The sequence below is a fragment of the Musa acuminata genome, unplaced genomic scaffold, assembly GCF_036884655.1.
Source record: "Musa acuminata AAA Group cultivar baxijiao unplaced genomic scaffold, Cavendish_Baxijiao_AAA HiC_scaffold_838, whole genome shotgun sequence".
In the NCBI taxonomy this organism is placed as follows: Eukaryota; Viridiplantae; Streptophyta; class Magnoliopsida; order Zingiberales; family Musaceae; genus Musa; species Musa acuminata.
Genome location: NW_027021064.1, coordinates 1 through 22,710, shown reverse-complemented (window position 1 = coordinate 22,710; position 22,710 = coordinate 1). Strand labels below are relative to the sequence as shown.

At 55.2% G+C, this 22,710-nt stretch overlaps 34 non-coding genes and 1 pseudogene across 34 annotated transcripts; all 35 read right to left on the bottom strand.

The window, feature by feature from the left end:
• Nucleotides 1-10: 10 nt before the first annotated feature.
• Nucleotides 11-129, bottom strand: LOC135664451 (5S ribosomal RNA). The gene has a single exon (XR_010508834.1). It is a non-coding gene; the product is annotated as a 5S ribosomal RNA (ribosomal RNA).
• Nucleotides 130-675: 546 nt separating this feature from the next.
• Nucleotides 676-794, bottom strand: LOC135664450 (5S ribosomal RNA). Its single transcript, XR_010508833.1, has one exon. It is a non-coding gene; the product is annotated as a 5S ribosomal RNA (ribosomal RNA).
• Nucleotides 795-1,340: 546 nt separating this feature from the next.
• On the bottom strand, nt 1,341-1,459 carry LOC135664449 (5S ribosomal RNA). The gene has a single exon (XR_010508832.1). It is a non-coding gene; the product is annotated as a 5S ribosomal RNA (ribosomal RNA).
• A 545-nt stretch (nt 1,460-2,004) lies between these two features.
• Nucleotides 2,005-2,123, bottom strand: LOC135664448 (5S ribosomal RNA). The gene has a single exon (XR_010508831.1). It is a non-coding gene; the product is annotated as a 5S ribosomal RNA (ribosomal RNA).
• A 546-nt stretch (nt 2,124-2,669) lies between these two features.
• LOC135664447 (5S ribosomal RNA) lies at nt 2,670-2,788 on the bottom strand. The gene has a single exon (XR_010508830.1). It is a non-coding gene; the product is annotated as a 5S ribosomal RNA (ribosomal RNA).
• Nucleotides 2,789-3,334: 546 nt separating this feature from the next.
• LOC135664446 (5S ribosomal RNA) lies at nt 3,335-3,453 on the bottom strand. The gene has a single exon (XR_010508829.1). It is a non-coding gene; the product is annotated as a 5S ribosomal RNA (ribosomal RNA).
• A 546-nt stretch (nt 3,454-3,999) lies between these two features.
• LOC135664445 (5S ribosomal RNA) lies at nt 4,000-4,118 on the bottom strand. Its single transcript, XR_010508828.1, has one exon. It is a non-coding gene; the product is annotated as a 5S ribosomal RNA (ribosomal RNA).
• Nucleotides 4,119-4,664: 546 nt separating this feature from the next.
• On the bottom strand, nt 4,665-4,783 carry LOC135664444 (5S ribosomal RNA). The gene has a single exon (XR_010508827.1). It is a non-coding gene; the product is annotated as a 5S ribosomal RNA (ribosomal RNA).
• A 546-nt stretch (nt 4,784-5,329) lies between these two features.
• Nucleotides 5,330-5,448, bottom strand: LOC135664443 (5S ribosomal RNA). Its single transcript, XR_010508826.1, has one exon. It is a non-coding gene; the product is annotated as a 5S ribosomal RNA (ribosomal RNA).
• A 546-nt stretch (nt 5,449-5,994) lies between these two features.
• On the bottom strand, nt 5,995-6,113 carry LOC135664441 (5S ribosomal RNA). The gene has a single exon (XR_010508824.1). It is a non-coding gene; the product is annotated as a 5S ribosomal RNA (ribosomal RNA).
• Nucleotides 6,114-6,659: 546 nt separating this feature from the next.
• On the bottom strand, nt 6,660-6,778 carry LOC135664440 (5S ribosomal RNA). Its single transcript, XR_010508823.1, has one exon. It is a non-coding gene; the product is annotated as a 5S ribosomal RNA (ribosomal RNA).
• A 546-nt stretch (nt 6,779-7,324) lies between these two features.
• Nucleotides 7,325-7,443, bottom strand: LOC135664439 (5S ribosomal RNA). The gene has a single exon (XR_010508822.1). It is a non-coding gene; the product is annotated as a 5S ribosomal RNA (ribosomal RNA).
• Nucleotides 7,444-7,989: 546 nt separating this feature from the next.
• LOC135664438 (5S ribosomal RNA) lies at nt 7,990-8,108 on the bottom strand. The gene has a single exon (XR_010508821.1). It is a non-coding gene; the product is annotated as a 5S ribosomal RNA (ribosomal RNA).
• A 545-nt stretch (nt 8,109-8,653) lies between these two features.
• LOC135664437 (5S ribosomal RNA) lies at nt 8,654-8,772 on the bottom strand. The gene has a single exon (XR_010508820.1). It is a non-coding gene; the product is annotated as a 5S ribosomal RNA (ribosomal RNA).
• Nucleotides 8,773-9,318: 546 nt separating this feature from the next.
• LOC135664436 (5S ribosomal RNA) lies at nt 9,319-9,437 on the bottom strand. The gene has a single exon (XR_010508819.1). It is a non-coding gene; the product is annotated as a 5S ribosomal RNA (ribosomal RNA).
• A 546-nt stretch (nt 9,438-9,983) lies between these two features.
• On the bottom strand, nt 9,984-10,102 carry LOC135664435 (5S ribosomal RNA). The gene has a single exon (XR_010508818.1). It is a non-coding gene; the product is annotated as a 5S ribosomal RNA (ribosomal RNA).
• A 546-nt stretch (nt 10,103-10,648) lies between these two features.
• Nucleotides 10,649-10,767, bottom strand: LOC135664434 (5S ribosomal RNA). Its single transcript, XR_010508817.1, has one exon. It is a non-coding gene; the product is annotated as a 5S ribosomal RNA (ribosomal RNA).
• Nucleotides 10,768-11,313: 546 nt separating this feature from the next.
• On the bottom strand, nt 11,314-11,432 carry LOC135664433 (5S ribosomal RNA). The gene has a single exon (XR_010508816.1). It is a non-coding gene; the product is annotated as a 5S ribosomal RNA (ribosomal RNA).
• A 546-nt stretch (nt 11,433-11,978) lies between these two features.
• On the bottom strand, nt 11,979-12,097 carry LOC135664432 (5S ribosomal RNA). Its single transcript, XR_010508815.1, has one exon. It is a non-coding gene; the product is annotated as a 5S ribosomal RNA (ribosomal RNA).
• A 546-nt stretch (nt 12,098-12,643) lies between these two features.
• Nucleotides 12,644-12,762, bottom strand: LOC135664429 (5S ribosomal RNA). The gene has a single exon (XR_010508813.1). It is a non-coding gene; the product is annotated as a 5S ribosomal RNA (ribosomal RNA).
• Nucleotides 12,763-13,308: 546 nt separating this feature from the next.
• Nucleotides 13,309-13,427, bottom strand: LOC135664428 (5S ribosomal RNA). The gene has a single exon (XR_010508812.1). It is a non-coding gene; the product is annotated as a 5S ribosomal RNA (ribosomal RNA).
• A 546-nt stretch (nt 13,428-13,973) lies between these two features.
• Nucleotides 13,974-14,092, bottom strand: LOC135664427 (5S ribosomal RNA). The gene has a single exon (XR_010508811.1). It is a non-coding gene; the product is annotated as a 5S ribosomal RNA (ribosomal RNA).
• Nucleotides 14,093-14,638: 546 nt separating this feature from the next.
• On the bottom strand, nt 14,639-14,757 carry LOC135664426 (5S ribosomal RNA). Its single transcript, XR_010508810.1, has one exon. It is a non-coding gene; the product is annotated as a 5S ribosomal RNA (ribosomal RNA).
• Nucleotides 14,758-15,303: 546 nt separating this feature from the next.
• Nucleotides 15,304-15,422, bottom strand: LOC135664425 (5S ribosomal RNA). The gene has a single exon (XR_010508808.1). It is a non-coding gene; the product is annotated as a 5S ribosomal RNA (ribosomal RNA).
• A 546-nt stretch (nt 15,423-15,968) lies between these two features.
• On the bottom strand, nt 15,969-16,087 carry LOC135664424 (5S ribosomal RNA). The gene has a single exon (XR_010508807.1). It is a non-coding gene; the product is annotated as a 5S ribosomal RNA (ribosomal RNA).
• A 546-nt stretch (nt 16,088-16,633) lies between these two features.
• On the bottom strand, nt 16,634-16,752 carry LOC135664423 (5S ribosomal RNA). Its single transcript, XR_010508806.1, has one exon. It is a non-coding gene; the product is annotated as a 5S ribosomal RNA (ribosomal RNA).
• Nucleotides 16,753-17,298: 546 nt separating this feature from the next.
• On the bottom strand, nt 17,299-17,417 carry LOC135664422 (5S ribosomal RNA). Its single transcript, XR_010508805.1, has one exon. It is a non-coding gene; the product is annotated as a 5S ribosomal RNA (ribosomal RNA).
• A 546-nt stretch (nt 17,418-17,963) lies between these two features.
• On the bottom strand, nt 17,964-18,082 carry LOC135664421 (5S ribosomal RNA). Its single transcript, XR_010508804.1, has one exon. It is a non-coding gene; the product is annotated as a 5S ribosomal RNA (ribosomal RNA).
• Nucleotides 18,083-18,630: 548 nt separating this feature from the next.
• Nucleotides 18,631-18,749, bottom strand: LOC135664419 (5S ribosomal RNA). Its single transcript, XR_010508803.1, has one exon. It is a non-coding gene; the product is annotated as a 5S ribosomal RNA (ribosomal RNA).
• Nucleotides 18,750-19,295: 546 nt separating this feature from the next.
• Nucleotides 19,296-19,414, bottom strand: LOC135664464 (5S ribosomal RNA). Its single transcript, XR_010508846.1, has one exon. It is a non-coding gene; the product is annotated as a 5S ribosomal RNA (ribosomal RNA).
• A 546-nt stretch (nt 19,415-19,960) lies between these two features.
• Nucleotides 19,961-20,079, bottom strand: LOC135664453 (5S ribosomal RNA). Its single transcript, XR_010508836.1, has one exon. It is a non-coding gene; the product is annotated as a 5S ribosomal RNA (ribosomal RNA).
• Nucleotides 20,080-20,625: 546 nt separating this feature from the next.
• Nucleotides 20,626-20,744, bottom strand: LOC135664442 (5S ribosomal RNA). Its single transcript, XR_010508825.1, has one exon. It is a non-coding gene; the product is annotated as a 5S ribosomal RNA (ribosomal RNA).
• Nucleotides 20,745-21,290: 546 nt separating this feature from the next.
• Nucleotides 21,291-21,409, bottom strand: LOC135664430 (5S ribosomal RNA). The gene has a single exon (XR_010508814.1). It is a non-coding gene; the product is annotated as a 5S ribosomal RNA (ribosomal RNA).
• A 546-nt stretch (nt 21,410-21,955) lies between these two features.
• On the bottom strand, nt 21,956-22,074 carry LOC135664418 (5S ribosomal RNA). The gene has a single exon (XR_010508802.1). It is a non-coding gene; the product is annotated as a 5S ribosomal RNA (ribosomal RNA).
• A 546-nt stretch (nt 22,075-22,620) lies between these two features.
• On the bottom strand, nt 22,621-22,710 carry LOC135664463 (5S ribosomal RNA; annotated as a pseudogene; the record flags this gene model as incomplete).

Sequence of the window (22,710 nt, the reverse complement as noted above, 5' to 3'; positions counted from 1 at the left end):
GGCGCAAAAAGGAGTGCAACACGAGGACTTCCCAGGGGGTCACCCATCCTAGTACTACTCTCGCCCAAGCACGCTTAACTTCGGAGTTCTGATGGGATCCGGTGCTTTAGTGCTGGTATGATCGCACTCGTTTTGTGTGCGTCGTCCCTCGCCTTTGTGCACGTCGCGGACGGCGCATATCGACGACCGGAGCCCATTGCGCGCCCCGAAACCTCTCGAACGATCTCGGAATCGCCATCGTCGGATCTCTCCGATGCCCACGAGGCCGACCGCGTACCGGACACGGCAAGCGCGCGCCGAAACCATCGGGACTTTCTCGAACGAACTCGGAATCGCTATTGCGGCCCCATTCCGGAAAGCTCTCTCCGAGCCCCACGAGACTGACTGCGTAGCGGTCACGGCGAATTCCGAGGCCCAAAACCATCGCCTCGGAGGTCGACGGGAGAGGTTTTGGCCGCTCGGGGCGCAAAAAGGAGTGCAACACGAGGACTTCCCATGGGGTCACCCATCCTGGAACCATACATGTCTGATCATTGTATGTTTACGAAGAAATTTTTAGATGATGACTTCATTTACATGTTACTGACACATTTACTGTTGGCCATGATGCTGGAAAAATTGAAAAGCTTAAAGGAGAGTTTTAAGTAAGTCTTTTGGCCGCTCGGGGCGCAAAAAGGAGTGCAACACGAGGACTTCCCAGGGGGTCACCCATCCTAGTACTACTCTCGCCCAAGCACGCTTAACTTCGGAGTTCTGATGGGATCCGGTGCTTTAGTGCTGGTATGATCGCACTCGTTTTGTGTGCGTCGTCCCTCGCCTTTGTGCACGTCGCGGACGGCGCATATCGACGACCGGAGCCCATTGCGCGCCCCGAAACCTCTCGAACGATCTCGGAATCGCCATCGTCGGATCTCTCCGATGCCCACGAGGCCGACCGCGTACCGGACACGGCAAGCGCGCGCCGAAACCATCGGGACTTTCTCGAACGAACTCGGAATCGCTATTGCGGCCCCATTCCGGAAAGCTCTCTCCGAGCCCCACGAGACTGACTGCGTAGCGGTCACGGCGAATTCCGAGGCCCAAAACCATCGCCTCGGAGGTCGACGGGAGAGGTTTTGGCCGCTCGGGGCGCAAAAAGGAGTGCAACACGAGGACTTCCCATGGGGTCACCCATCCTGGAACCATACATGTCTGATCATTGTATGTTTACGAAGAAATTTTTAGATGATGACTTCATTTACATGTTACTGACACATTTACTGTTGGCCATGATGCTGGAAAAATTGAAAAGCTTAAAGGAGAGTTTTAAGTAAGTCTTTTGGCCGCTCGGGGCGCAAAAAGGAGTGCAACACGAGGACTTCCCAGGGGGTCACCCATCCTAGTACTACTCTCGCCCAAGCACGCTTAACTTCGGAGTTCTGATGGGATCCGGTGCTTTAGTGCTGGTATGATCGCACTCGTTTTGTGTGCGTCGTCCCTCGCCTTTGTGCACGTCGCGGACGGCGCATATCGACGACCGGAGCCCATTGCGCGCCCCGAAACCTCTCGAACGATCTCGGAATCGCCATCGTCGGATCTCTCCGATGCCCACGAGGCCGACCGCGTACCGGACACGGCAAGCGCGCGCCGAAACCATCGGGACTTTCTCGAACGAACTCGGAATCGCTATTGCGGCCCCATTCCGGAAAGCTCTCTCCGAGCCCCACGAGACTGACTGCGTAGCGGTCACGGCGAATTCCGAGGCCCAAAACCATCGCCTCGGAGGTCGACGGGAGAGGTTTTGGCCCTCGGGGCGCAAAAAGGAGTGCAACACGAGGACTTCCCATGGGGTCACCCATCCTGGAACCATACATGTCTGATCATTGTATGTTTACGAAGAAATTTTTAGATGATGACTTCATTTACATGTTACTGACACATTTACTGTTGGCCATGATGCTGGAAAAATTGAAAAGCTTAAAGGAGAGTTTTAAGTAAGTCTTTTGGCCGCTCGGGGCGCAAAAAGGAGTGCAACACGAGGACTTCCCAGGGGGTCACCCATCCTAGTACTACTCTCGCCCAAGCACGCTTAACTTCGGAGTTCTGATGGGATCCGGTGCTTTAGTGCTGGTATGATCGCACTCGTTTTGTGTGCGTCGTCCCTCGCCTTTGTGCACGTCGCGGACGGCGCATATCGACGACCGGAGCCCATTGCGCGCCCCGAAACCTCTCGAACGATCTCGGAATCGCCATCGTCGGATCTCTCCGATGCCCACGAGGCCGACCGCGTACCGGACACGGCAAGCGCGCGCCGAAACCATCGGGACTTTCTCGAACGAACTCGGAATCGCTATTGCGGCCCCATTCCGGAAAGCTCTCTCCGAGCCCCACGAGACTGACTGCGTAGCGGTCACGGCGAATTCCGAGGCCCAAAACCATCGCCTCGGAGGTCGACGGGAGAGGTTTTGGCCGCTCGGGGCGCAAAAAGGAGTGCAACACGAGGACTTCCCATGGGGTCACCCATCCTGGAACCATACATGTCTGATCATTGTATGTTTACGAAGAAATTTTTAGATGATGACTTCATTTACATGTTACTGACACATTTACTGTTGGCCATGATGCTGGAAAAATTGAAAAGCTTAAAGGAGAGTTTTAAGTAAGTCTTTTGGCCGCTCGGGGCGCAAAAAGGAGTGCAACACGAGGACTTCCCAGGGGGTCACCCATCCTAGTACTACTCTCGCCCAAGCACGCTTAACTTCGGAGTTCTGATGGGATCCGGTGCTTTAGTGCTGGTATGATCGCACTCGTTTTGTGTGCGTCGTCCCTCGCCTTTGTGCACGTCGCGGACGGCGCATATCGACGACCGGAGCCCATTGCGCGCCCCGAAACCTCTCGAACGATCTCGGAATCGCCATCGTCGGATCTCTCCGATGCCCACGAGGCCGACCGCGTACCGGACACGGCAAGCGCGCGCCGAAACCATCGGGACTTTCTCGAACGAACTCGGAATCGCTATTGCGGCCCCATTCCGGAAAGCTCTCTCCGAGCCCCACGAGACTGACTGCGTAGCGGTCACGGCGAATTCCGAGGCCCAAAACCATCGCCTCGGAGGTCGATGGGAGAGGTTTTGGCCGCTCGGGGCGCAAAAAGGAGTGCAACACGAGGACTTCCCATGGGGTCACCCATCCTGGAACCATACATGTCTGATCATTGTATGTTTACGAAGAAATTTTTAGATGATGACTTCATTTACATGTTACTGACACATTTACTGTTGGCCATGATGCTGGAAAAATTGAAAAGCTTAAAGGAGAGTTTTAAGTAAGTCTTTTGGCCGCTCGGGGCGCAAAAAGGAGTGCAACACGAGGACTTCCCAGGGGGTCACCCATCCTAGTACTACTCTCGCCCAAGCACGCTTAACTTCGGAGTTCTGATGGGATCCGGTGCTTTAGTGCTGGTATGATCGCACTCGTTTTGTGTGCGTCGTCCCTCGCCTTTGTGCACGTCGCGGACGGCGCATATCGACGACCGGAGCCCATTGCGCGCCCCGAAACCTCTCGAACGATCTCGGAATCGCCATCGTCGGATCTCTCCGATGCCCACGAGGCCGACCGCGTACCGGACACGGCAAGCGCGCGCCGAAACCATCGGGACTTTCTCGAACGAACTCGGAATCGCTATTGCGGCCCCATTCCGGAAAGCTCTCTCCGAGCCCCACGAGACTGACTGCGTAGCGGTCACGGCGAATTCCGAGGCCCAAAACCATCGCCTCGGAGGTCGACGGGAGAGGTTTTGGCCGCTCGGGGCGCAAAAAGGAGTGCAACACGAGGACTTCCCATGGGGTCACCCATCCTGGAACCATACATGTCTGATCATTGTATGTTTACGAAGAAATTTTTAGATGATGACTTCATTTACATGTTACTGACACATTTACTGTTGGCCATGATGCTGGAAAAATTGAAAAGCTTAAAGGAGAGTTTTAAGTAAGTCTTTTGGCCGCTCGGGGCGCAAAAAGGAGTGCAACACGAGGACTTCCCAGGGGGTCACCCATCCTAGTACTACTCTCGCCCAAGCACGCTTAACTTCGGAGTTCTGATGGGATCCGGTGCTTTAGTGCTGGTATGATCGCACTCGTTTTGTGTGCGTCGTCCCTCGCCTTTGTGCACGTCGCGGACGGCGCATATCGACGACCGGAGCCCATTGCGCGCCCCGAAACCTCTCGAACGATCTCGGAATCGCCATCGTCGGATCTCTCCGATGCCCACGAGGCCGACCGCGTACCGGACACGGCAAGCGCGCGCCGAAACCATCGGGACTTTCTCGAACGAACTCGGAATCGCTATTGCGGCCCCATTCCGGAAAGCTCTCTCCGAGCCCCACGAGACTGACTGCGTAGCGGTCACGGCGAATTCCGAGGCCCAAAACCATCGCCTCGGAGGTCGACGGGAGAGGTTTTGGCCGCTCGGGGCGCAAAAAGGAGTGCAACACGAGGACTTCCCATGGGGTCACCCATCCTGGAACCATACATGTCTGATCATTGTATGTTTACGAAGAAATTTTTAGATGATGACTTCATTTACATGTTACTGACACATTTACTGTTGGCCATGATGCTGGAAAAATTGAAAAGCTTAAAGGAGAGTTTTAAGTAAGTCTTTTGGCCGCTCGGGGCGCAAAAAGGAGTGCAACACGAGGACTTCCCAGGGGGTCACCCATCCTAGTACTACTCTCGCCCAAGCACGCTTAACTTCGGAGTTCTGATGGGATCCGGTGCTTTAGTGCTGGTATGATCGCACTCGTTTTGTGTGCGTCGTCCCTCGCCTTTGTGCACGTCGCGGACGGCGCATATCGACGACCGGAGCCCATTGCGCGCCCCGAAACCTCTCGAACGATCTCGGAATCGCCATCGTCGGATCTCTCCGATGCCCACGAGGCCGACCGCGTACCGGACACGGCAAGCGCGCGCCGAAACCATCGGGACTTTCTCGAACGAACTCGGAATCGCTATTGCGGCCCCATTCCGGAAAGCTCTCTCCGAGCCCCACGAGACTGACTGCGTAGCGGTCACGGCGAATTCCGAGGCCCAAAACCATCGCCTCGGAGGTCGACGGGAGAGGTTTTGGCCGCTCGGGGCGCAAAAAGGAGTGCAACACGAGGACTTCCCATGGGGTCACCCATCCTGGAACCATACATGTCTGATCATTGTATGTTTACGAAGAAATTTTTAGATGATGACTTCATTTACATGTTACTGACACATTTACTGTTGGCCATGATGCTGGAAAAATTGAAAAGCTTAAAGGAGAGTTTTAAGTAAGTCTTTTGGCCGCTCGGGGCGCAAAAAGGAGTGCAACACGAGGACTTCCCAGGGGGTCACCCATCCTAGTACTACTCTCGCCCAAGCACGCTTAACTTCGGAGTTCTGATGGGATCCGGTGCTTTAGTGCTGGTATGATCGCACTCGTTTTGTGTGCGTCGTCCCTCGCCTTTGTGCACGTCGCGGACGGCGCATATCGACGACCGGAGCCCATTGCGCGCCCCGAAACCTCTCGAACGATCTCGGAATCGCCATCGTCGGATCTCTCCGATGCCCACGAGGCCGACCGCGTACCGGACACGGCAAGCGCGCGCCGAAACCATCGGGACTTTCTCGAACGAACTCGGAATCGCTATTGCGGCCCCATTCCGGAAAGCTCTCTCCGAGCCCCACGAGACTGACTGCGTAGCGGTCACGGCGAATTCCGAGGCCCAAAACCATCGCCTCGGAGGTCGACGGGAGAGGTTTTGGCCGCTCGGGGCGCAAAAAGGAGTGCAACACGAGGACTTCCCATGGGGTCACCCATCCTGGAACCATACATGTCTGATCATTGTATGTTTACGAAGAAATTTTTAGATGATGACTTCATTTACATGTTACTGACACATTTACTGTTGGCCATGATGCTGGAAAAATTGAAAAGCTTAAAGGAGAGTTTTAAGTAAGTCTTTTGGCCGCTCGGGGCGCAAAAAGGAGTGCAACACGAGGACTTCCCAGGGGGTCACCCATCCTAGTACTACTCTCGCCCAAGCACGCTTAACTTCGGAGTTCTGATGGGATCCGGTGCTTTAGTGCTGGTATGATCGCACTCGTTTTGTGTGCGTCGTCCCTCGCCTTTGTGCACGTCGCGGACGGCGCATATCGACGACCGGAGCCCATTGCGCGCCCCGAAACCTCTCGAACGATCTCGGAATCGCCATCGTCGGATCTCTCCGATGCCCACGAGGCCGACCGCGTACCGGACACGGCAAGCGCGCGCCGAAACCATCGGGACTTTCTCGAACGAACTCGGAATCGCTATTGCGGCCCCATTCCGGAAAGCTCTCTCCGAGCCCCACGAGACTGACTGCGTAGCGGTCACGGCGAATTCCGAGGCCCAAAACCATCGCCTCGGAGGTCGACGGGAGAGGTTTTGGCCGCTCGGGGCGCAAAAAGGAGTGCAACACGAGGACTTCCCATGGGGTCACCCATCCTGGAACCATACATGTCTGATCATTGTATGTTTACGAAGAAATTTTTAGATGATGACTTCATTTACATGTTACTGACACATTTACTGTTGGCCATGATGCTGGAAAAATTGAAAAGCTTAAAGGAGAGTTTTAAGTAAGTCTTTTGGCCGCTCGGGGCGCAAAAAGGAGTGCAACACGAGGACTTCCCAGGGGGTCACCCATCCTAGTACTACTCTCGCCCAAGCACGCTTAACTTCGGAGTTCTGATGGGATCCGGTGCTTTAGTGCTGGTATGATCGCACTCGTTTTGTGTGCGTCGTCCCTCGCCTTTGTGCACGTCGCGGACGGCGCATATCGACGACCGGAGCCCATTGCGCGCCCCGAAACCTCTCGAACGATCTCGGAATCGCCATCGTCGGATCTCTCCGATGCCCACGAGGCCGACCGCGTACCGGACACGGCAAGCGCGCGCCGAAACCATCGGGACTTTCTCGAACGAACTCGGAATCGCTATTGCGGCCCCATTCCGGAAAGCTCTCTCCGAGCCCCACGAGACTGACTGCGTAGCGGTCACGGCGAATTCCGAGGCCCAAAACCATCGCCTCGGAGGTCGACGGGAGAGGTTTTGGCCGCTCGGGGCGCAAAAAGGAGTGCAACACGAGGACTTCCCATGGGGTCACCCATCCTGGAACCATACATGTCTGATCATTGTATGTTTACGAAGAAATTTTTAGATGATGACTTCATTTACATGTTACTGACACATTTACTGTTGGCCATGATGCTGGAAAAATTGAAAAGCTTAAAGGAGAGTTTTAAGTAAGTCTTTTGGCCGCTCGGGGCGCAAAAAGGAGTGCAACACGAGGACTTCCCAGGGGGTCACCCATCCTAGTACTACTCTCGCCCAAGCACGCTTAACTTCGGAGTTCTGATGGGATCCGGTGCTTTAGTGCTGGTATGATCGCACTCGTTTTGTGTGCGTCGTCCCTCGCCTTTGTGCACGTCGCGGACGGCGCATATCGACGACCGGAGCCCATTGCGCGCCCCGAAACCTCTCGAACGATCTCGGAATCGCCATCGTCGGATCTCTCCGATGCCCACGAGGCCGACCGCGTACCGGACACGGCAAGCGCGCGCCGAAACCATCGGGACTTTCTCGAACGAACTCGGAATCGCTATTGCGGCCCCATTCCGGAAAGCTCTCTCCGAGCCCCACGAGACTGACTGCGTAGCGGTCACGGCGAATTCCGAGGCCCAAAACCATCGCCTCGGAGGTCGACGGGAGAGGTTTTGGCCGCTCGGGGCGCAAAAAGGAGTGCAACACGAGGACTTCCCATGGGGTCACCCATCCTGGAACCATACATGTCTGATCATTGTATGTTTACGAAGAAATTTTTAGATGATGACTTCATTTACATGTTACTGACACATTTACTGTTGGCCATGATGCTGGAAAAATTGAAAAGCTTAAAGGAGAGTTTTAAGTAAGTCTTTTGGCCGCTCGGGGCGCAAAAAGGAGTGCAACACGAGGACTTCCCAGGGGGTCACCCATCCTAGTACTACTCTCGCCCAAGCACGCTTAACTTCGGAGTTCTGATGGGATCCGGTGCTTTAGTGCTGGTATGATCGCACTCGTTTTGTGTGCGTCGTCCCTCGCCTTTGTGCACGTCGCGGACGGCGCATATCGACGACCGGAGCCCATTGCGCGCCCCGAAACCTCTCGAACGATCTCGGAATCGCCATCGTCGGATCTCTCCGATGCCCACGAGGCCGACCGCGTACCGGACACGGCAAGCGCGCGCCGAAACCATCGGGACTTTCTCGAACGAACTCGGAATCGCTATTGCGGCCCCATTCCGGAAAGCTCTCTCCGAGCCCCACGAGACTGACTGCGTAGCGGTCACGGCGAATTCCGAGGCCCAAAACCATCGCCTCGGAGGTCGACGGGAGAGGTTTTGGCCCTCGGGGCGCAAAAAGGAGTGCAACACGAGGACTTCCCATGGGGTCACCCATCCTGGAACCATACATGTCTGATCATTGTATGTTTACGAAGAAATTTTTAGATGATGACTTCATTTACATGTTACTGACACATTTACTGTTGGCCATGATGCTGGAAAAATTGAAAAGCTTAAAGGAGAGTTTTAAGTAAGTCTTTTGGCCGCTCGGGGCGCAAAAAGGAGTGCAACACGAGGACTTCCCAGGGGGTCACCCATCCTAGTACTACTCTCGCCCAAGCACGCTTAACTTCGGAGTTCTGATGGGATCCGGTGCTTTAGTGCTGGTATGATCGCACTCGTTTTGTGTGCGTCGTCCCTCGCCTTTGTGCACGTCGCGGACGGCGCATATCGACGACCGGAGCCCATTGCGCGCCCCGAAACCTCTCGAACGATCTCGGAATCGCCATCGTCGGATCTCTCCGATGCCCACGAGGCCGACCGCGTACCGGACACGGCAAGCGCGCGCCGAAACCATCGGGACTTTCTCGAACGAACTCGGAATCGCTATTGCGGCCCCATTCCGGAAAGCTCTCTCCGAGCCCCACGAGACTGACTGCGTAGCGGTCACGGCGAATTCCGAGGCCCAAAACCATCGCCTCGGAGGTCGACGGGAGAGGTTTTGGCCGCTCGGGGCGCAAAAAGGAGTGCAACACGAGGACTTCCCATGGGGTCACCCATCCTGGAACCATACATGTCTGATCATTGTATGTTTACGAAGAAATTTTTAGATGATGACTTCATTTACATGTTACTGACACATTTACTGTTGGCCATGATGCTGGAAAAATTGAAAAGCTTAAAGGAGAGTTTTAAGTAAGTCTTTTGGCCGCTCGGGGCGCAAAAAGGAGTGCAACACGAGGACTTCCCAGGGGGTCACCCATCCTAGTACTACTCTCGCCCAAGCACGCTTAACTTCGGAGTTCTGATGGGATCCGGTGCTTTAGTGCTGGTATGATCGCACTCGTTTTGTGTGCGTCGTCCCTCGCCTTTGTGCACGTCGCGGACGGCGCATATCGACGACCGGAGCCCATTGCGCGCCCCGAAACCTCTCGAACGATCTCGGAATCGCCATCGTCGGATCTCTCCGATGCCCACGAGGCCGACCGCGTACCGGACACGGCAAGCGCGCGCCGAAACCATCGGGACTTTCTCGAACGAACTCGGAATCGCTATTGCGGCCCCATTCCGGAAAGCTCTCTCCGAGCCCCACGAGACTGACTGCGTAGCGGTCACGGCGAATTCCGAGGCCCAAAACCATCGCCTCGGAGGTCGACGGGAGAGGTTTTGGCCGCTCGGGGCGCAAAAAGGAGTGCAACACGAGGACTTCCCATGGGGTCACCCATCCTGGAACCATACATGTCTGATCATTGTATGTTTACGAAGAAATTTTTAGATGATGACTTCATTTACATGTTACTGACACATTTACTGTTGGCCATGATGCTGGAAAAATTGAAAAGCTTAAAGGAGAGTTTTAAGTAAGTCTTTTGGCCGCTCGGGGCGCAAAAAGGAGTGCAACACGAGGACTTCCCAGGGGGTCACCCATCCTAGTACTACTCTCGCCCAAGCACGCTTAACTTCGGAGTTCTGATGGGATCCGGTGCTTTAGTGCTGGTATGATCGCACTCGTTTTGTGTGCGTCGTCCCTCGCCTTTGTGCACGTCGCGGACGGCGCATATCGACGACCGGAGCCCATTGCGCGCCCCGAAACCTCTCGAACGATCTCGGAATCGCCATCGTCGGATCTCTCCGATGCCCACGAGGCCGACCGCGTACCGGACACGGCAAGCGCGCGCCGAAACCATCGGGACTTTCTCGAACGAACTCGGAATCGCTATTGCGGCCCCATTCCGGAAAGCTCTCTCCGAGCCCCACGAGACTGACTGCGTAGCGGTCACGGCGAATTCCGAGGCCCAAAACCATCGCCTCGGAGGTCGACGGGAGAGGTTTTGGCCGCTCGGGGCGCAAAAAGGAGTGCAACACGAGGACTTCCCATGGGGTCACCCATCCTGGAACCATACATGTCTGATCATTGTATGTTTACGAAGAAATTTTTAGATGATGACTTCATTTACATGTTACTGACACATTTACTGTTGGCCATGATGCTGGAAAAATTGAAAAGCTTAAAGGAGAGTTTTAAGTAAGTCTTTTGGCCGCTCGGGGCGCAAAAAGGAGTGCAACACGAGGACTTCCCAGGGGGTCACCCATCCTAGTACTACTCTCGCCCAAGCACGCTTAACTTCGGAGTTCTGATGGGATCCGGTGCTTTAGTGCTGGTATGATCGCACTCGTTTTGTGTGCGTCGTCCCTCGCCTTTGTGCACGTCGCGGACGGCGCATATCGACGACCGGAGCCCATTGCGCGCCCCGAAACCTCTCGAACGATCTCGGAATCGCCATCGTCGGATCTCTCCGATGCCCACGAGGCCGACCGCGTACCGGACACGGCAAGCGCGCGCCGAAACCATCGGGACTTTCTCGAACGAACTCGGAATCGCTATTGCGGCCCCATTCCGGAAAGCTCTCTCCGAGCCCCACGAGACTGACTGCGTAGCGGTCACGGCGAATTCCGAGGCCCAAAACCATCGCCTCGGAGGTCGACGGGAGAGGTTTTGGCCGCTCGGGGCGCAAAAAGGAGTGCAACACGAGGACTTCCCATGGGGTCACCCATCCTGGAACCATACATGTCTGATCATTGTATGTTTACGAAGAAATTTTTAGATGATGACTTCATTTACATGTTACTGACACATTTACTGTTGGCCATGATGCTGGAAAAATTGAAAAGCTTAAAGGAGAGTTTTAAGTAAGTCTTTTGGCCGCTCGGGGCGCAAAAAGGAGTGCAACACGAGGACTTCCCAGGGGGTCACCCATCCTAGTACTACTCTCGCCCAAGCACGCTTAACTTCGGAGTTCTGATGGGATCCGGTGCTTTAGTGCTGGTATGATCGCACTCGTTTTGTGTGCGTCGTCCCTCGCCTTTGTGCACGTCGCGGACGGCGCATATCGACGACCGGAGCCCATTGCGCGCCCCGAAACCTCTCGAACGATCTCGGAATCGCCATCGTCGGATCTCTCCGATGCCCACGAGGCCGACCGCGTACCGGACACGGCAAGCGCGCGCCGAAACCATCGGGACTTTCTCGAACGAACTCGGAATCGCTATTGCGGCCCCATTCCGGAAAGCTCTCTCCGAGCCCCACGAGACTGACTGCGTAGCGGTCACGGCGAATTCCGAGGCCCAAAACCATCGCCTCGGAGGTCGACGGGAGAGGTTTTGGCCGCTCGGGGCGCAAAAAGGAGTGCAACACGAGGACTTCCCATGGGGTCACCCATCCTGGAACCATACATGTCTGATCATTGTATGTTTACGAAGAAATTTTTAGATGATGACTTCATTTACATGTTACTGACACATTTACTGTTGGCCATGATGCTGGAAAAATTGAAAAGCTTAAAGGAGAGTTTTAAGTAAGTCTTTTGGCCGCTCGGGGCGCAAAAAGGAGTGCAACACGAGGACTTCCCAGGGGGTCACCCATCCTAGTACTACTCTCGCCCAAGCACGCTTAACTTCGGAGTTCTGATGGGATCCGGTGCTTTAGTGCTGGTATGATCGCACTCGTTTTGTGTGCGTCGTCCCTCGCCTTTGTGCACGTCGCGGACGGCGCATATCGACGACCGGAGCCCATTGCGCGCCCCGAAACCTCTCGAACGATCTCGGAATCGCCATCGTCGGATCTCTCCGATGCCCACGAGGCCGACCGCGTACCGGACACGGCAAGCGCGCGCCGAAACCATCGGGACTTTCTCGAACGAACTCGGAATCGCTATTGCGGCCCCATTCCGGAAAGCTCTCTCCGATCCCCACGAGACTGACTGCGTAGCGGTCACGGCGAATTCCGAGGCCCAAAACCATCGCCTCGGAGGTCGACGGGAGAGGTTTTGGCCGCTCGGGGCGCAAAAAGGAGTGCAACACGAGGACTTCCCATGGGGTCACCCATCCTGGAACCATACATGTCTGATCATTGTATGTTTACGAAGAAATTTTTAGATGATGACTTCATTTACATGTTACTGACACATTTACTGTTGGCCATGATGCTGGAAAAATTGAAAAGCTTAAAGGAGAGTTTTAAGTAAGTCTTTTGGCCGCTCGGGGCGCAAAAAGGAGTGCAACACGAGGACTTCCCAGGGGGTCACCCATCCTAGTACTACTCTCGCCCAAGCACGCTTAACTTCGGAGTTCTGATGGGATCCGGTGCTTTAGTGCTGGTATGATCGCACTCGTTTTGTGTGCGTCGTCCCTCGCCTTTGTGCACGTCGCGGACGGCGCATATCGACGACCGGAGCCCATTGCGCGCCCCGAAACCTCTCGAACGATCTCGGAATCGCCATCGTCGGATCTCTCCGATGCCCACGAGGCCGACCGCGTACCGGACACGGCAAGCGCGCGCCGAAACCATCGGGACTTTCTCGAACGAACTCGGAATCGCTATTGCGGCCCCATTCCGGAAAGCTCTCTCCGAGCCCCACGAGACTGACTGCGTAGCGGTCACGGCGAATTCCGAGGCCCAAAACCATCGCCTCGGAGGTCGACGGGAGAGGTTTTGGCCGCTCGGGGCGCAAAAAGGAGTGCAACACGAGGACTTCCCATGGGGTCACCCATCCTGGAACCATACATGTCTGATCATTGTATGTTTACGAAGAAATTTTTAGATGATGACTTCATTTACATGTTACTGACACATTTACTGTTGGCCATGATGCTGGAAAAATTGAAAAGCTTAAAGGAGAGTTTTAAGTAAGTCTTTTGGCCGCTCGGGGCGCAAAAAGGAGTGCAACACGAGGACTTCCCAGGGGGTCACCCATCCTAGTACTACTCTCGCCCAAGCACGCTTAACTTCGGAGTTCTGATGGGATCCGGTGCTTTAGTGCTGGTATGATCGCACTCGTTTTGTGTGCGTCGTCCCTCGCCTTTGTGCACGTCGCGGACGGCGCATATCGACGACCGGAGCCCATTGCGCGCCCCGAAACCTCTCGAACGATCTCGGAATCGCCATCGTCGGATCTCTCCGATGCCCACGAGGCCGACCGCGTACCGGACACGGCAAGCGCGCGCCGAAACCATCGGGACTTTCTCGAACGAACTCGGAATCGCTATTGCGGCCCCATTCCGGAAAGCTCTCTCCGAGCCCCACGAGACTGACTGCGTAGCGGTCACGGCGAATTCCGAGGCCCAAAACCATCGCCTCGGAGGTCGACGGGAGAGGTTTTGGCCGCTCGGGGCGCAAAAAGGAGTGCAACACGAGGACTTCCCATGGGGTCACCCATCCTGGAACCATACATGTCTGATCATTGTATGTTTACGAAGAAATTTTTAGATGATGACTTCATTTACATGTTACTGACACATTTACTGTTGGCCATGATGCTGGAAAAATTGAAAAGCTTAAAGGAGAGTTTTAAGTAAGTCTTTTGGCCGCTCGGGGCGCAAAAAGGAGTGCAACACGAGGACTTCCCAGGGGGTCACCCATCCTAGTACTACTCTCGCCCAAGCACGCTTAACTTCGGAGTTCTGATGGGATCCGGTGCTTTAGTGCTGGTATGATCGCACTCGTTTTGTGTGCGTCGTCCCTCGCCTTTGTGCACGTCGCGGACGGCGCATATCGACGACCGGAGCCCATTGCGCGCCCCGAAACCTCTCGAACGATCTCGGAATCGCCATCGTCGGATCTCTCCGATGCCCACGAGGCCGACCGCGTACCGGACACGGCAAGCGCGCGCCGAAACCATCGGGACTTTCTCGAACGAACTCGGAATCGCTATTGCGGCCCCATTCCGGAAAGCTCTCTCCGAGCCCCACGAGACTGACTGCGTAGCGGTCACGGCGAATTCCGAGGCCCAAAACCATCGCCTCGGAGGTCGACGGGAGAGGTTTTGGCCGCTCGGGGCGCAAAAAGGAGTGCAACACGAGGACTTCCCATGGGGTCACCCATCCTGGAACCATACATGTCTGATCATTGTATGTTTACGAAGAAATTTTTAGATGATGACTTCATTTACATGTTACTGACACATTTACTGTTGGCCATGATGCTGGAAAAATTGAAAAGCTTAAAGGAGAGTTTTAAGTAAGTCTTTTGGCCGCTCGGGGCGCAAAAAGGAGTGCAACACGAGGACTTCCCAGGGGGTCACCCATCCTAGTACTACTCTCGCCCAAGCACGCTTAACTTCGGAGTTCTGATGGGATCCGGTGCTTTAGTGCTGGTATGATCGCACTCGTTTTGTGTGCGTCGTCCCTCGCCTTTGTGCACGTCGCGGACGGCGCATATCGACGACCGGAGCCCATTGCGCGCCCCGAAACCTCTCGAACGATCTCGGAATCGCCATCGTCGGATCTCTCCGATGCCCACGAGGCCGACCGCGTACCGGACACGGCAAGCGCGCGCCGAAACCATCGGGACTTTCTCGAACGAACTCGGAATCGCTATTGCGGCCCCATTCCGGAAAGCTCTCTCCGAGCCCCACGAGACTGACTGCGTAGCGGTCACGGCGAATTCCGAGGCCCAAAACCATCGCCTCGGAGGTCGACGGGAGAGGTTTTGGCCGCTCGGGGCGCAAAAAGGAGTGCAACACGAGGACTTCCCATGGGGTCACCCATCCTGGAACCATACATGTCTGATCATTGTATGTTTACGAAGAAATTTTTAGATGATGACTTCATTTACATGTTACTGACACATTTACTGTTGGCCATGATGCTGGAAAAATTGAAAAGCTTAAAGGAGAGTTTTAAGTAAGTCTTTTGGCCGCTCGGGGCGCAAAAAGGAGTGCAACACGAGGACTTCCCAGGGGGTCACCCATCCTAGTACTACTCTCGCCCAAGCACGCTTAACTTCGGAGTTCTGATGGGATCCGGTGCTTTAGTGCTGGTATGATCGCACTCGTTTTGTGTGCGTCGTCCCTCGCCTTTGTGCACGTCGCGGACGGCGCATATCGACGACCGGAGCCCATTGCGCGCCCCGAAACCTCTCGAACGATCTCGGAATCGCCATCGTCGGATCTCTCCGATGCCCACGAGGCCGACCGCGTACCGGACACGGCAAGCGCGCGCCGAAACCATCGGGACTTTCTCGAACGAACTCGGAATCGCTATTGCGGCCCCATTCCGGAAAGCTCTCTCCGAGCCCCACGAGACTGACTGCGTAGCGGTCACGGCGAATTCCGAGGCCCAAAACCATCGCCTCGGAGGTCGACGGGAGAGGTTTTGGCCGCTCGGGGCGCAAAAAGGAGTGCAACACGAGGACTTCCCATGGGGTCACCCATCCTGGAACCATACATGTCTGATCATTGTATGTTTACGAAGAAATTTTTAGATGATGACTTCATTTACATGTTACTGACACATTTACTGTTGGCCATGATGCTGGAAAAATTGAAAAGCTTAAAGGAGAGTTTTAAGTAAGTCTTTTGGCCGCTCGGGGCGCAAAAAGGAGTGCAACACGAGGACTTCCCAGGGGGTCACCCATCCTAGTACTACTCTCGCCCAAGCACGCTTAACTTCGGAGTTCTGATGGGATCCGGTGCTTTAGTGCTGGTATGATCGCACTCGTTTTGTGTGCGTCGTCCCTCGCCTTTGTGCACGTCGCGGACGGCGCATATCGACGACCGGAGCCCATTGCGCGCCCCGAAACCTCTCGAACGATCTCGGAATCGCCATCGTCGGATCTCTCCGATGCCCACGAGGCCGACCGCGTACCGGACACGGCAAGCGCGCGCCGAAACCATCGGGACTTTCTCGAACGAACTCGGAATCGCTATTGCGGCCCCATTCCGGAAAGCTCTCTCCGAGCCCCACGAGACTGACTGCGTAGCGGTCACGGCGAATTCCGAGGCCCAAAACCATCGCCTCGGAGGTCGACGGGAGAGGTTTTGGCCGCTCGGGGCGCAAAAAGGAGTGCAACACGAGGACTTCCCATGGGGTCACCCATCCTGGAACCATACATGTCTGATCATTGTATGTTTACGAAGAAATTTTTAGATGATGACTTCATTTACATGTTACTGACACATTTACTGTTGGCCATGATGCTGGAAAAATTGAAAAGCTTAAAGGAGAGTTTTAAGTAAGTCTTTTGGCCGCTCGGGGCGCAAAAAGGAGTGCAACACGAGGACTTCCCAGGGGGTCACCCATCCTAGTACTACTCTCGCCCAAGCACGCTTAACTTCGGAGTTCTGATGGGATCCGGTGCTTTAGTGCTGGTATGATCGCACTCGTTTTGTGTGCGTCGTCCCTCGCCTTTGTGCACGTCGCGGACGGCGCATATCGACGACCGGAGCCCATTGCGCGCCCCGAAACCTCTCGAACGATCTCGGAATCGCCATCGTCGGATCTCTCCGATGCCCACGAGGCCGACCGCGTACCGGACACGGCAAGCGCGCGCCGAAACCATCGGGACTTTCTCGAACGAACTCGGAATCGCTATTGCGGCCCCATTCCGGAAAGCTCTCTCCGAGCCCCACGAGACTGACTGCGTAGCGGTCACGGCGAATTCCGAGGCCCAAAACCATCGCCTCGGAGGTCGACGGGAGAGGTTTTGGCCGCTCGGGGCGCAAAAAGGAGTGCAACACGAGGACTTCCCATGGGGTCACCCATCCTGGAACCATACATGTCTGATCATTGTATGTTTACGAAGAAATTTTTAGATGATGACTTCATTTACATGTTACTGACACATTTACTGTTGGCCATGATGCTGGAAAAATTGAAAAGCTTAAAGGAGAGTTTTAAGTAAGTCTTTTGGCCGCTCGGGGCGCAAAAAGGAGTGCAACACGAGGACTTCCCAGGGGGTCACCCATCCTAGTACTACTCTCGCCCAAGCACGCTTAACTTCGGAGTTCTGATGGGATCCGGTGCTTTAGTGCTGGTATGATCGCACTCGTTTTGTGTGCGTCGTCCCTCGCCTTTGTGCACGTCGCGGACGGCGCATATCGACGACCGGAGCCCATTGCGCGCCCCGAAACCTCTCGAACGATCTCGGAATCGCCATCGTCGGATCTCTCCGATGCCCACGAGGCCGACCGCGTACCGGACACGGCAAGCGCGCGCCGAAACCATCGGGACTTTCTCGAACGAACTCGGAATCGCTATTGCGGCCCCATTCCGGAAAGCTCTCTCCGAGCCCCACGAGACTGACTGCGTAGCGGTCACGGCGAATTCCGAGGCCCAAAACCATCGCCTCGGAGGTCGACGGGAGAGGTTTTGGCCGCTCGGGGCGCAAAAAGGAGTGCAACACGAGGACTTCCCATGGGGTCACCCATCCTGGAACCATACATGTCTGATCATTGTATGTTTACGAAGAAATTTTTAGATGATGACTTCATTTACATGTTACTGACACATTTACTGTTGGCCATGATGCTGGAAAAATTGAAAAGCTTAAAGGAGAGTTTTAAGTAAGTCTTTTGGCCGCTCGGGGCGCAAAAAGGAGTGCAACACGAGGACTTCCCAGGGGGTCACCCATCCTAGTACTACTCTCGCCCAAGCACGCTTAACTTCGGAGTTCTGATGGGATCCGGTGCTTTAGTGCTGGTATGATCGCACTCGTTTTGTGTGCGTCGTCCCTCGCCTTTGTGCACGTCGCGGACGGCGCATATCGACGACCGGAGCCCATTGCGCGCCCCGAAACCTCTCGAACGATCTCGGAATCGCCATCGTCGGATCTCTCCGATGCCCACGAGGCCGACCGCGTACCGGACACGGCAAGCGCGCGCCGAAACCATCGGGACTTTCTCGAACGAACTCGGAATCGCTATTGCGGCCCCATTCCGGAAAGCTCTCTCCGAGCCCCACGAGACTGACTGCGTAGCGGTCACGGCGAATTCCGAGGCCCAAAACCATCGCCTCGGAGGTCGAGACGGGAGAGGTTTTGGCCGCTCGGGGCGCAAAAAGGAGTGCAACACGAGGACTTCCCATGGGGTCACCCATCCTGGAACCATACATGTCTGATCATTGTATGTTTACGAAGAAATTTTTAGATGATGACTTCATTTACATGTTACTGACACATTTACTGTTGGCCATGATGCTGGAAAAATTGAAAAGCTTAAAGGAGAGTTTTAAGTAAGTCTTTTGGCCGCTCGGGGCGCAAAAAGGAGTGCAACACGAGGACTTCCCAGGGGGTCACCCATCCTAGTACTACTCTCGCCCAAGCACGCTTAACTTCGGAGTTCTGATGGGATCCGGTGCTTTAGTGCTGGTATGATCGCACTCGTTTTGTGTGCGTCGTCCCTCGCCTTTGTGCACGTCGCGGACGGCGCATATCGACGACCGGAGCCCATTGCGCGCCCCGAAACCTCTCGAACGATCTCGGAATCGCCATCGTCGGATCTCTCCGATGCCCACGAGGCCGACCGCGTACCGGACACGGCAAGCGCGCGCCGAAACCATCGGGACTTTCTCGAACGAACTCGGAATCGCTATTGCGGCCCCATTCCGGAAAGCTCTCTCCGAGCCCCACGAGACTGACTGCGTAGCGGTCACGGCGAATTCCGAGGCCCAAAACCATCGCCTCGGAGGTCGACGGGAGAGGTTTTGGCCGCTCGGGGCGCAAAAAGGAGTGCAACACGAGGACTTCCCATGGGGTCACCCATCCTGGAACCATACATGTCTGATCATTGTATGTTTACGAAGAAATTTTTAGATGATGACTTCATTTACATGTTACTGACACATTTACTGTTGGCCATGATGCTGGAAAAATTGAAAAGCTTAAAGGAGAGTTTTAAGTAAGTCTTTTGGCCGCTCGGGGCGCAAAAAGGAGTGCAACACGAGGACTTCCCAGGGGGTCACCCATCCTAGTACTACTCTCGCCCAAGCACGCTTAACTTCGGAGTTCTGATGGGATCCGGTGCTTTAGTGCTGGTATGATCGCACTCGTTTTGTGTGCGTCGTCCCTCGCCTTTGTGCACGTCGCGGACGGCGCATATCGACGACCGGAGCCCATTGCGCGCCCCGAAACCTCTCGAACGATCTCGGAATCGCCATCGTCGGATCTCTCCGATGCCCACGAGGCCGACCGCGTACCGGACACGGCAAGCGCGCGCCGAAACCATCGGGACTTTCTCGAACGAACTCGGAATCGCTATTGCGGCCCCATTCCGGAAAGCTCTCTCCGAGCCCCACGAGACTGACTGCGTAGCGGTCACGGCGAATTCCGAGGCCCAAAACCATCGCCTCGGAGGTCGACGGGAGAGGTTTTGGCCGCTCGGGGCGCAAAAAGGAGTGCAACACGAGGACTTCCCATGGGGTCACCCATCCTGGAACCATACATGTCTGATCATTGTATGTTTACGAAGAAATTTTTAGATGATGACTTCATTTACATGTTACTGACACATTTACTGTTGGCCATGATGCTGGAAAAATTGAAAAGCTTAAAGGAGAGTTTTAAGTAAGTCTTTTGGCCGCTCGGGGCGCAAAAAGGAGTGCAACACGAGGACTTCCCAGGGGGTCACCCATCCTAGTACTACTCTCGCCCAAGCACGCTTAACTTCGGAGTTCTGATGGGATCCGGTGCTTTAGTGCTGGTATGATCGCACTCGTTTTGTGTGCGTCGTCCCTCGCCTTTGTGCACGTCGCGGACGGCGCATATCGACGACCGGAGCCCATTGCGCGCCCCGAAACCTCTCGAACGATCTCGGAATCGCCATCGTCGGATCTCTCCGATGCCCACGAGGCCGACCGCGTACCGGACACGGCAAGCGCGCGCCGAAACCATCGGGACTTTCTCGAACGAACTCGGAATCGCTATTGCGGCCCCATTCCGGAAAGCTCTCTCCGAGCCCCACGAGACTGACTGCGTAGCGGTCACGGCGAATTCCGAGGCCCAAAACCATCGCCTCGGAGGTCGACGGGAGAGGTTTTGGCCGCTCGGGGCGCAAAAAGGAGTGCAACACGAGGACTTCCCATGGGGTCACCCATCCTGGAACCATACATGTCTGATCATTGTATGTTTACGAAGAAATTTTTAGATGATGACTTCATTTACATGTTACTGACACATTTACTGTTGGCCATGATGCTGGAAAAATTGAAAAGCTTAAAGGAGAGTTTTAAGTAAGTCTTTTGGCCGCTCGGGGCGCAAAAAGGAGTGCAACACGAGGACTTCCCAGGGGGTCACCCATCCTAGTACTACTCTCGCCCAAGCACGCTTAACTTCGGAGTTCTGATGGGATCCGGTGCTTTAGTGCTGGTATGATCGCACTCGTTTTGTGTGCGTCGTCCCTCGCCTTTGTGCACGTCGCGGACGGCGCATATCGACGACCGGAGCCCATTGCGCGCCCCGAAACCTCTCGAACGATCTCGGAATCGCCATCGTCGGATCTCTCCGATGCCCACGAGGCCGACCGCGTACCGGACACGGCAAGCGCGCGCCGAAACCATCGGGACTTTCTCGAACGAACTCGGAATCGCTATTGCGGCCCCATTCCGGAAAGCTCTCTCCGAGCCCCACGAGACTGACTGCGTAGCGGTCACGGCGAATTCCGAGGCCCAAAACCATCGCCTCGGAGGTCGACGGGAGAGGTTTTGGCCGCTCGGGGCGCAAAAAGGAGTGCAACACGAGGACTTCCCATGGGGTCACCCATCCTGGAACCATACATGTCTGATCATTGTATGTTTACGAAGAAATTTTTAGATGATGACTTCATTTACATGTTACTGACACATTTACTGTTGGCCATGATGCTGGAAAAATTGAAAAGCTTAAAGGAGAGTTTTAAGTAAGTCTTTTGGCCGCTCGGGGCGCAAAAAGGAGTGCAACACGAGGACTTCCCAGGGGGTCACCCATCCTAGTACTACTCTCGCCCAAGCACGCTTAACTTCGGAGTTCTGATGGGATCCGGTGCTTTAGTGCTGGTATGATCGCACTCGTTTTGTGTGCGTCGTCCCTCGCCTTTGTGCACGTCGCGGACGGCGCATATCGACGACCGGAGCCCATTGCGCGCCCCGAAACCTCTCGAACGATCTCGGAATCGCCATCGTCGGATCTCTCCGATGCCCACGAGGCCGACCGCGTACCGGACACGGCAAGCGCGCGCCGAAACCATCGGGACTTTCTCGAACGAACTCGGAATCGCTATTGCGGCCCCATTCCGGAAAGCTCTCTCCGAGCCCCACGAGACTGACTGCGTAGCGGTCACGGCGAATTCCGAGGCCCAAAACCATCGCCTCGGAGGTCGACGGGAGAGGTTTTGGCCGCTCGGGGCGCAAAAAGGAGTGCAACACGAGGACTTCCCATGGGGTCACCCATCCTGGAACCATACATGTCTGATCATTGTATGTTTACGAAGAAATTTTTAGATGATGACTTCATTTACATGTTACTGACACATTTACTGTTGGCCATGATGCTGGAAAAATTGAAAAGCTTAAAGGAGAGTTTTAAGTAAGTCTTTTGGCCGCTCGGGGCGCAAAAAGGAGTGCAACACGAGGACTTCCCAGGGGGTCACCCATCCTAGTACTACTCTCGCCCAAGCACGCTTAACTTCGGAGTTCTGATGGGATCCGGTGCTTTAGTGCTGGTATGATCGCACTCGTTTTGTGTGCGTCGTCCCTCGCCTTTGTGCACGTCGCGGACGGCGCATATCGACGACCGGAGCCCATTGCGCGCCCCGAAACCTCTCGAACGATCTCGGAATCGCCATCGTCGGATCTCTCCGATGCCCACGAGGCCGACCGCGTACCGGACACGGCAAGCGCGCGCCGAAACCATCGGGACTTTCTCGAACGAACTCGGAATCGCTATTGCGGCCCCATTCCGGAAAGCTCTCTCCGAGCCCCACGAGACTGACTGCGTAGCGGTCACGGCGAATTCCGAGGCCCAAAACCATCGCCTCGGAGGTCGACGGGAGAGGTTTTGGCCGCTCGGGGCGCAAAAAGGAGTGCAACACGAGGACTTCCCATGGGGTCACCCATCCTGGAACCATACATGTCTGATCATTGTATGTTTACGAAGAAATTTTTAGATGATGACTTCATTTACATGTTACTGACACATTTACTGTTGGCCATGATGCTGGAAAAATTGAAAAGCTTAAAGGAGAGTTTTAAGTAAGTCTTTTGGCCGCTCGGGGCGCAAAAAGGAGTGCAACACGAGGACTTCCCAGGGGGTCACCCATCCTAGTACTACTCTCGCCCAAGCACGCTTAACTTCGGAGTTCTGATGGGATCC